Source organism: Ruditapes philippinarum, unplaced genomic scaffold, assembly GCF_026571515.1.
Source record: "Ruditapes philippinarum isolate M1 unplaced genomic scaffold, ASM2657151v2 ctg281_1_1_1_1, whole genome shotgun sequence".
Classification (NCBI taxonomy): domain Eukaryota; kingdom Metazoa; phylum Mollusca; class Bivalvia; order Venerida; family Veneridae; genus Ruditapes; species Ruditapes philippinarum.
This window is the reverse complement of record NW_026851635.1, coordinates 116,577-125,378: the sequence shown is the minus strand read 5'-3', so window position 1 is coordinate 125,378 and position 8,802 is coordinate 116,577. Positions and strand designations below refer to the sequence as shown.

Below are 8,802 nucleotides of genomic sequence, written 5' to 3'. Positions count from 1 at the left end.
TCAAATTTTGTTACTTTTTTTAATATGTTTGATAAAATCGATTTTTTAAAAAAGAAAAAATTTACGTAAACAGCATTTTATTTCCTGTTTTCCCCATTTGTTTTTATTTTTTTTAAAACCCATTCAGTTATTTTAGTCGGCTAAGTAAAAATTTAAATTTTTATAATTTCCTATTTTTTTCAGAATTATATTATATTTAAAATAAAACACTGGAAAAGAAATAAAATTTTTTGATTTAAAGAAAAATATAGATTGTATATAATTGTATTATCTGAGAATAAATCTTTATCCCCCTAATACCAGTTCATAAAAGCTTCAGGGCTTTACGGATCGGTTGTTGACGCTCGCGGTCTGACCAACTCTCTTTGCATTAACGTTGATTTTCTTTGAGAAACTTCACGTTAAACGTGTTACATGCTTGCAATTAATTAAGAAAACAACAAGAAAAAATGAATTGAAACTTTATATTAACGTTAAAGTAAAACATAGGTTATTATCCAAACGATTATATGATATCTTATATTTTAAGTTGTTGAGTAAAAAATATATATCTATCTAAGAAGTCTCAAACGCTTGCCCATCGTACACAAAAATGTTTAATGAACTCTCATCGCACACGGGAAACACAGTAATTTAAAGAAACACTCAAAACAAAAAGAGTTACACTGTTCAGTTAAATGATAACGGCGGAAACCTCAACAATAATCAAAGTCATCCAGGCTGTAAGACTTGAACCATCAGCTGTTAAAGAAAGAAAAACTATATATTGAAGACGGTATCAAACGACTTCTTTTATACTCGTAGACTAATACAGACGGGGTATGGCAAAATGATTTTTCATGCCTTATTTAATAATGTATTTGTCTCAATGAGTGAATGTGAAAATATCCTTGTTTAATTAACAATATTTTTATCTTAAATCTCTAGTACGATTAATAAGATAAAGATATTATATCCAAAAGAAAAAACAACAACTGTAAATTCAGTTATAATAACAGTGGAAATATTCAATGCTTCCTTAAACATACGGATTCGATTCGTAAAAATAAATTTGTATTCGGGTCGGATTATTACAATAGGTTGTATTCTTGTAATTGTATGATCAGTCAATACTTCAACGACATAAATTAATTAACTTTAGCAAACGATCTTCACTTGATCTATAGGAAGAGAAATTGTTATAAGCATTCAAAAAGATGCAAACGATACCATGTTACCCTCTATCCGTGATGACTTATGTATCTTATTGTCACGATTCACAATTGATGGTTTGTTACGTTATAAACAAAAGGTAAAGTTACATCTCGTATAATACTCACATGATTCTCTAAATGGTGCTACTGGAATAGATGTACAGATCTCGGTATTCAATTGTTTTGCACAACAGAAAGCCACCTCTTCATCTTTGACATTGTATACGTTAATGTCGAGAGATTGCGATATACTTTTACCATTATACTCCGAGTCAGCAATGATTGGCTGATAATTACTTGTGATAATAGAGTTAGTTGAGGCTACATCTTCATTCCCCTTATACCAATTTAACATAGCTACAGGGTTTGACGAATCGGTTGTGCAGTTTAGGGTTAAGGTTTTATCATCTTTACTTGCAGTAATGTTGACATATGTTGGTGGAACTGAATGAAAAAAATGTTACATCTTTTCATATTATTGCATTATTTAGTGTCACATTATAAATACTATTTAAGTTGTGCTTAAATATTAACTTGGCTTATAATAAAATTTAGATACCTTTACATCATTTAAAATCAACGCAAACAACAACAACAGTAACAAAACACAACCACAAAAAAATAAGTTTTTACAACAATTGACTTACAGTAAAACATATTTTTTGGAGTAAGTGTTAAGATGTTCCCAAGGTTTTTGTAATGGAATTTGCATTGGTTTTCTTCGCGACCGTTACTTTCTTTTGTTATTCCTATTGTTGTTACAACGCCACACAATGTTCGATTTTCACGAGTTAGATCCTATGTAAAGCAATAAAAATGTAAACAATGACAAAATGCTTTATAAACCTGCGACGAAATGTTTTCAATACCAATGAATGAATATCAAATCCAGCTAGCGCTTACAAATTTCAAAGCCTGAAAGTTCGAGGAAAATTTGGGGCGTCATGGATTTCAGTTACATAAAAATAGTTAAAGCTAGTTTTGAGCTCACTGGTTAAAGGTAACGTATGCCAGGGGCAATAGTTTCAATGGAATACTATTCGAGATAATAATAATTGCACTACGGTCTAAGTAACAGAAAGAGCATCGAAACACGAGGCTATCTGATTTGTACGAGGCTATCAGATTGCCGAGTGTTTTGATGTTTTTTCTCATTTGTATCATAGACAAAAATGAAAACAAGTTCCCTGTTGTCACATTATGAAACCCCAGAAAAAAGTCAAAAGTAGCCCAAGAACAATCATTTGGATATGATATTTCTGTCACTATTCCGTTCTCTGTTGTTACAATAAGTAAACCCCAAGACAATGAGCCAATCAATAGGCATGTTTCCAGTTAATGTGCATGTATATGTATACGATTTAACTCTGACACATTTTCAATAGAAAGGTTCCCAGACTATGATACAAATGGGTTGTTGTATCATAGTTTGAGGACCTTTCTGTTGCCCATTGATCGGCTCATTTTTGCTGTGGTTTACTTATTGTGACGGCAGAGAAAGAGAAAGCGATAGAAATATTATACTCAAATGCTCGCACTTTGGTTACTTTTTTCTGGGGTTTCATATAGTGACAACATGGATTATGTTTTTTTATGTTTAACTATGATACAAAAGAGAAAGAACATCAAAACACTCGGCAATCTGATAAATATTCGGGGGATACGCACTCTCGTCCAAATCAGACAGCTTCGTGTTTCGATGCTCTTTCTTTCACTTAAAGTAGCTAATTTCATGGCAGCTATAAGATCTCTGCAATATTCTTCCGTGGTATTAATACAGTCAGTTAATCTAATATGAGATGTGACTTTTTTAAAGATAATTTAGACCCCGTTTTGAATAAGTCCATTTGTCAGTTCAATTAAAACATAGCAAAAATAATTTTAAAAAATGCCTTTACGTTCTGTGCAAAACCCATTTATTGTTGTCAATCGCATCTTCTCGGTCCTCTGCGTTTAACTGCAGATAAGGACATTCAACACAATGGTATAAATAAAAAGAACAGCCTAACCTCAGCTCAAACTAATCATGTAGACAAAAGTGTATTTAATTCTAGGATTATTTAGGCATTTTATATGCATGATATCGTGTACAAGTCCCTTTTATAGGCATACGAGTAAAATAAATTATTTTGATATGAACTATTAACAATCCAACTGTACTAACTCCGGGAGTATTATGAATAATAGTCGAGTTGTTCCGATTGTCATTATTGCATATAAATTTATATCAATAGCTCGATGCTAGAATATAACTGTTTAGGATATGAAAGTTGGGACACAAATGTTATGAAAATAAGACTTTGACAAACATACCAAAGTTCCATGGATATAATTGTCACTGTAATTTAATTCAAATCATATCCTACATTTAGGAGTAATGCCAAAGGAACGGAACTTACTGGTTCACAAGGATATGTCTTATTGAAAACAATGTCAGGTGTGTGATAGGAATAAGTAACAAAAAATATTTGACAAGGTGGGTTACAATGGCAAATACAAGTAAGCACCGCCGTTGTATTCTCTGTTGAAGCTGCAGATAAATTCGCCACGGGTAAATAATCTGTGAAAAGAGTAAAAGTTCGAAATGTTATAATTTTTCCCTACGAGAAATATGATACGACTTATGAAAATGTGAATCTATAAACATAAGAGCAAGAGTTTGGTTATCATTTAGAAATTGCACTCATACGGGATTTCTATCTGTTATCAAAACAACATGAAGTAGCTTATAATAAAATATAAGCATTGATGTCCTTTCTATAAAGATACTGTCAGCAAATGTTTCTCTTGTAAACCAATTGGAACGGTCATAATTCCACCTTAATAAGTAGTATTGTAACTGGAGAATTTTTACACATTTAAGAAGTTGATTTAATCATTTACCATACTGTTGAAATCAATTTGATGCGTTGTCGTACCCAGATTGACACTCAATAGCATACTTACAACCGCATGCATGTTACTTGCATATCACCACATAAAATATAATAAAAATTGTGTACGTACATTGAACATCAAGTTCTGTTGTCTGACTGTTACCCTTATCATCTGAACATGTATAATTGCCATCATGTTTCAGCAATACCTCCACGATAATGAGCTTTCCTATAAACAACTTTATGCCCACTTCATTTACTGTTTCTCCGGTAACAAGAGGGTTCGCCAGTCCACTAGGTCCAGTCCATGTTGGATATTGCACGTTTAAATCGCATGGAAGGGAAGCCGATGACCCTTCATTTCTTTCTACCAAAGCAGCTTGTGCGATACCTAAAATGATCATGGTATCAATTGAAAATATAAGATTTGCTAAGGAGCTTAGCTGATACTTTACTATTTAAAAACTTTTTATAAAGATTAAAGAATAAAAAAGGGACAATAAAATAAAGATGTACTGTCCTCGAATTTCAAGTAAAAAATAAAGAAGTGAATAGAATTAAATACAACTTTTTTTTATAATACCTATGACCCAATTTCTATTCTCCTATTATAAATAAAAGGTGTATTTCTTTATTAAAGACTACTTCCGTCTTCATATTCATTCATAAAAATATTGTTATATATAAGCAGGATAAAAGCTGATAGTTACTATGCTAGAAATAACATATACTACTTGGAAGAATCTATGCAGAAAGGTAATCAATACGCAAAAATGACTACTACAACCATTATCACAAGTGTAACAAAACGTTGCCAGCATCAAACCCATCATTCTTTACGTAAACGTAAGTAAAAAATACCATTACTGTATCAAAAGTAACTCTACGCGAATAATGATGGAACAGTCAATGCAGAAGTTGTAGTAAGAAGGTCTATCCTTGGTAATATCTTAATGACCAATTCATATATGGTGTCGATAAAGTGTTTGCTCATTTAAAACGGCAAACCACTTACTACATTGACAACCATTATACAGCTATGCTTTATTCACGCTCTGCTACAAATATTTATTCTTTAAGGCTTTAATTGAGCGGAGAAAGAGATGAAATTCACGTTGAATTTTTTTATCAGATAATCAAGTTACAATATAAAATGCAATACTTACAGTTTTCCTTATCAGTAAAAGTTAATTTTATTGCGTTGGCAACGTTTGACAATACAATATAAAAGCATTAACATTATCTCTTGCTATATATAGTTAATGGTTATCTTAGTCGAGTAACAACATGGGACTAGGTAGTTGAATAACATTAGATAGGAAGATGGTTGAAGTAAAATACATCGATGCATATCAACTCGTGTCCTTGATAGATTTAAATAAAATAATTTAGCGAATCCTTCTTAGTGCTCGCCTGCAACATGACTTATATATATTCACCTCCAACAGATATATATATATATAATTTTAATACTCTGGTAGCATTTTCATTGTCTTCTCTTAACATATTACTTTGAACACACCAATATCATAAAAGCATTATGTTTGCGCTAGACACAAATTTCAACCTAAAATGTATTTACTTTTTGGACATTGAAAAGAAAAATATGTAGGCAAGTTCATGCTATCGACAGTTGGTGAATCAAATAATATTTTCTTGTTTTGGAAAGTCTTCAGCATTTTTGTGCGACGACCATTGTCATTTATCAACATGACGTTTCCTCAACATGTTGCGGGTCATCGTTTTTTTTCTGATTTGCCATAAGATAAAACAACCTTGATGAATGGCGGGACCATCGCATATATCAGACTTGCTACACTTATCGACCATATGGTTTTAACAATGTTAATGTCATTTATTTATTTTTCTTTGGTGAAAAGGTGACTTCACGGATAGAACGTGTGCCGTTTCAGTCGTTTGTACAATTTGTGCTTTATGGCTGACTTCTATGAAATGAATCTTCTGTTTAAACAAGTGTAAGTTTGAATGTCTTAATTTAAGGATATGTATCTGCCATGAAGACACTTATTACTAATGAAGCACATGACATACATACTTCAACTTTGTGCTCAATTTTCTACATACCATTTTCGAGTAGATCACAAAGTTTAGTGAGCGACAGACACAGCTTGCGTAGACGTATTTTATGTTGCAACTTAACAGTTGTGATGTGGTATATGTTGTAAAAACCAAAAGTTATTTCATTATATTAAATATAGAACTGATTTTTACACGGAACAGTATGTATTGAAAATTGAAATTTTGAAATTTAGAAAATGTTCAGCGTTGTTTTGAACATGATGACTGAACATGATTGATATGTTGGTGTCGAACATGTTTGTATTGTGATGGAAATGTTGTAGATGAGTTTCATTTTGTGAAGACTTTGTATACATATATTCGCATTAAAGTATTTAACTGCCATTTAGTTTGATGTTCCAACACTGTTAAAGATTGTTTAAAGGAGGATAATGCCAGGTTCTGATATAAACACTATAAAAACTTAGCAATGCATATTTTTCATGCTTTTCAAAAGACATATTTATTTATCTGTGTAAAAGTAATTTCATTACATGTACAACTATTTTCTCATATTATTTTATTTATATTGTGATATTTCACATTATCGAGTGAGATAGCGTTCTTGTTGTTATTTATTTCATTTAGAATCACCGTAGTCACGTTTTTAAAATAAATGCATTTATTAACAAGCAAACTCTTTGAGCCGAGTACTGATTATAACTAACACAATAATTGAAGACATAAGGCTTTATATATATATATATATATATATATATATATATATGTGTATATCTGTCATGGTGTAAACAGTATTATTTTCTGTGTACATGAAAAATATTCAGGGCAATAACAGAGCCATAACTCTGTGTTAAAAAGTTATATCTGGACATGCCAATGAGATGTTAATTGCCTTTTTGTATCGGTAGTTCCCATACACTTTTGTTGAAATCAGTACAGCAGTTGCAAAGAAAGAGCAATATTGCTTTATATGCATACATGATACTACATAACTACTGAAGGGCCATAACTCTGTAATGAAGGGTCTGGTCTGAACAAGGCAACAAATTATGCACATCTCCTCATGATATTAATGTTTCCCATAAATTTTAATTGGATTCCAGCCAGTAGTTGCAGAGAAGTAGCGGGGAAATAATTATAGCTCTATATGCATAACTAATCAAGGGCCATAACTCTGAGTTAAAGTGTCTGATCAGAACAAGCAGAAGATATGCTCATCTCGTCTTGGTATTGAAGGTTCCCATAAAGTTTCGTTGAATTTCAGCCAGTAGATGCAGAGAAGTAGCGCGGAAATAATTTTGCTCTATAAGCATAATGCAAAACAAATTAAAGGCCATAACTCTGAGTTGGAACAAGCCGACGACATGCGCATCTTCTCTTAATATTGATGATTTCCATAAAGTTTCGTTGGATTCCAGACAGAAGTTGCAGAGAAGAAGCGTGGAAACGTTTATTGCTCTATATGAATACTGCATAACTAATCAAAGGCCATAATTCTGAGTTAAAGAGTCTGACTGGAACAAGCCACCGATATGCGCATCTCCTCTTAATATTGATGATTCCCATAAAGTTTCATTGAAATACATCCAGTAGTTGCAGAGAACTAGCGCGGAAACAAAATTCGGACGGACGGATGGACGGACGGACGGACGGACAACGCCAAAACAATATCCCCCTTCCGATTTCATCGGCGGGAGATAACAATAATAGCAACGTTAAAATAAAAAATTACCGAAAAAAAAAACGCTACTCACCTGTACAAAACAATATATAAAAGGTATACTGTTTAAAATGCATACTTCTTTATACACAACAGTCCACTCGATATATAGCGTTTCAATAAATTCCAAAACATCTTTTAAATAATTCCAGCCGTGCCACGTGCAAGGTTTAGTTTGCATTCTATTGGGTACTTAAACTTGCTTGCATTAAGGATATTGCATGACAAAGACATGAAAGTATCTTTTGTTACATTTAGCAATTAATTTGATTAAAGCAATAAAATCAAAGTGAAAACATATTCATTCTTTCTTTTTAACTGTCCATATTCTGGTAGTCATTTATGAAAAGCCATTAACGAATAAGTTTTTTTAGGTTGTACAAAGTGCTGGAAAAGCAAAGCAAAAATTACTAAAACCATTATGATTTTATTATGATGTCTTTTATATTTTCATCTTTTTTCTAAGACAAAATTTCTTTGTTATTTGCTAGTTGGTTATTTCTTTTACAGTGTGTGTAAGATGAAAACAGAATTAAAATTTCTGGACTTTGAATTAAAATTACAAAAAACACGTTTTACTTTATGAGTGTTTTTGAAAAACTTACATTTGATAGTATTGACTAACGTTCCTTTAATTTGCTCATTTATTTATTCCTTAAATTCTTTGTGACATATTACTTCTACTAAATGTAAAACCGAGAGGTGATTTATAGGTGCATTTACATAATTGATATAAATTTGCTCATATATCAAACAAGGTTGCCATTGGCGCCAAAGCGCTCAGCCAAAGACATACTGTTTTTTGTATAATGGTAAATATTGACACTGGAGGCAAACTTTGAATGACTTTGGTAGAGGAATTAAATACATGTTATTTTACACCAAATATCAAAGCTCAAAGCCGTGTACCTTCATAAAAGAAGAATTTATAAGTTTTTTACTATAAGTAAAAATGAAAATAAATGACCCCCAT

General features: G+C 31.8%; 1 long non-coding RNA gene across 1 annotated transcript; it reads right to left on the bottom strand.

Moving 5' to 3' along the window:
• Positions 1 to 1,337: 1,337 nt before the first annotated feature.
• LOC132725114 (uncharacterized) lies at positions 1,338 to 3,894 on the bottom strand. The gene is made up of 3 exons (XR_009625011.1): positions 3,593 to 3,894; positions 1,841 to 1,991; positions 1,338 to 1,637 (listed from the first exon to the last, which is right to left on the bottom strand). It is a non-coding gene; the product is annotated as an uncharacterized LOC132725114 (long non-coding RNA).
• Between the last annotated feature and the right edge of the window lie 4,908 nt (positions 3,895 to 8,802).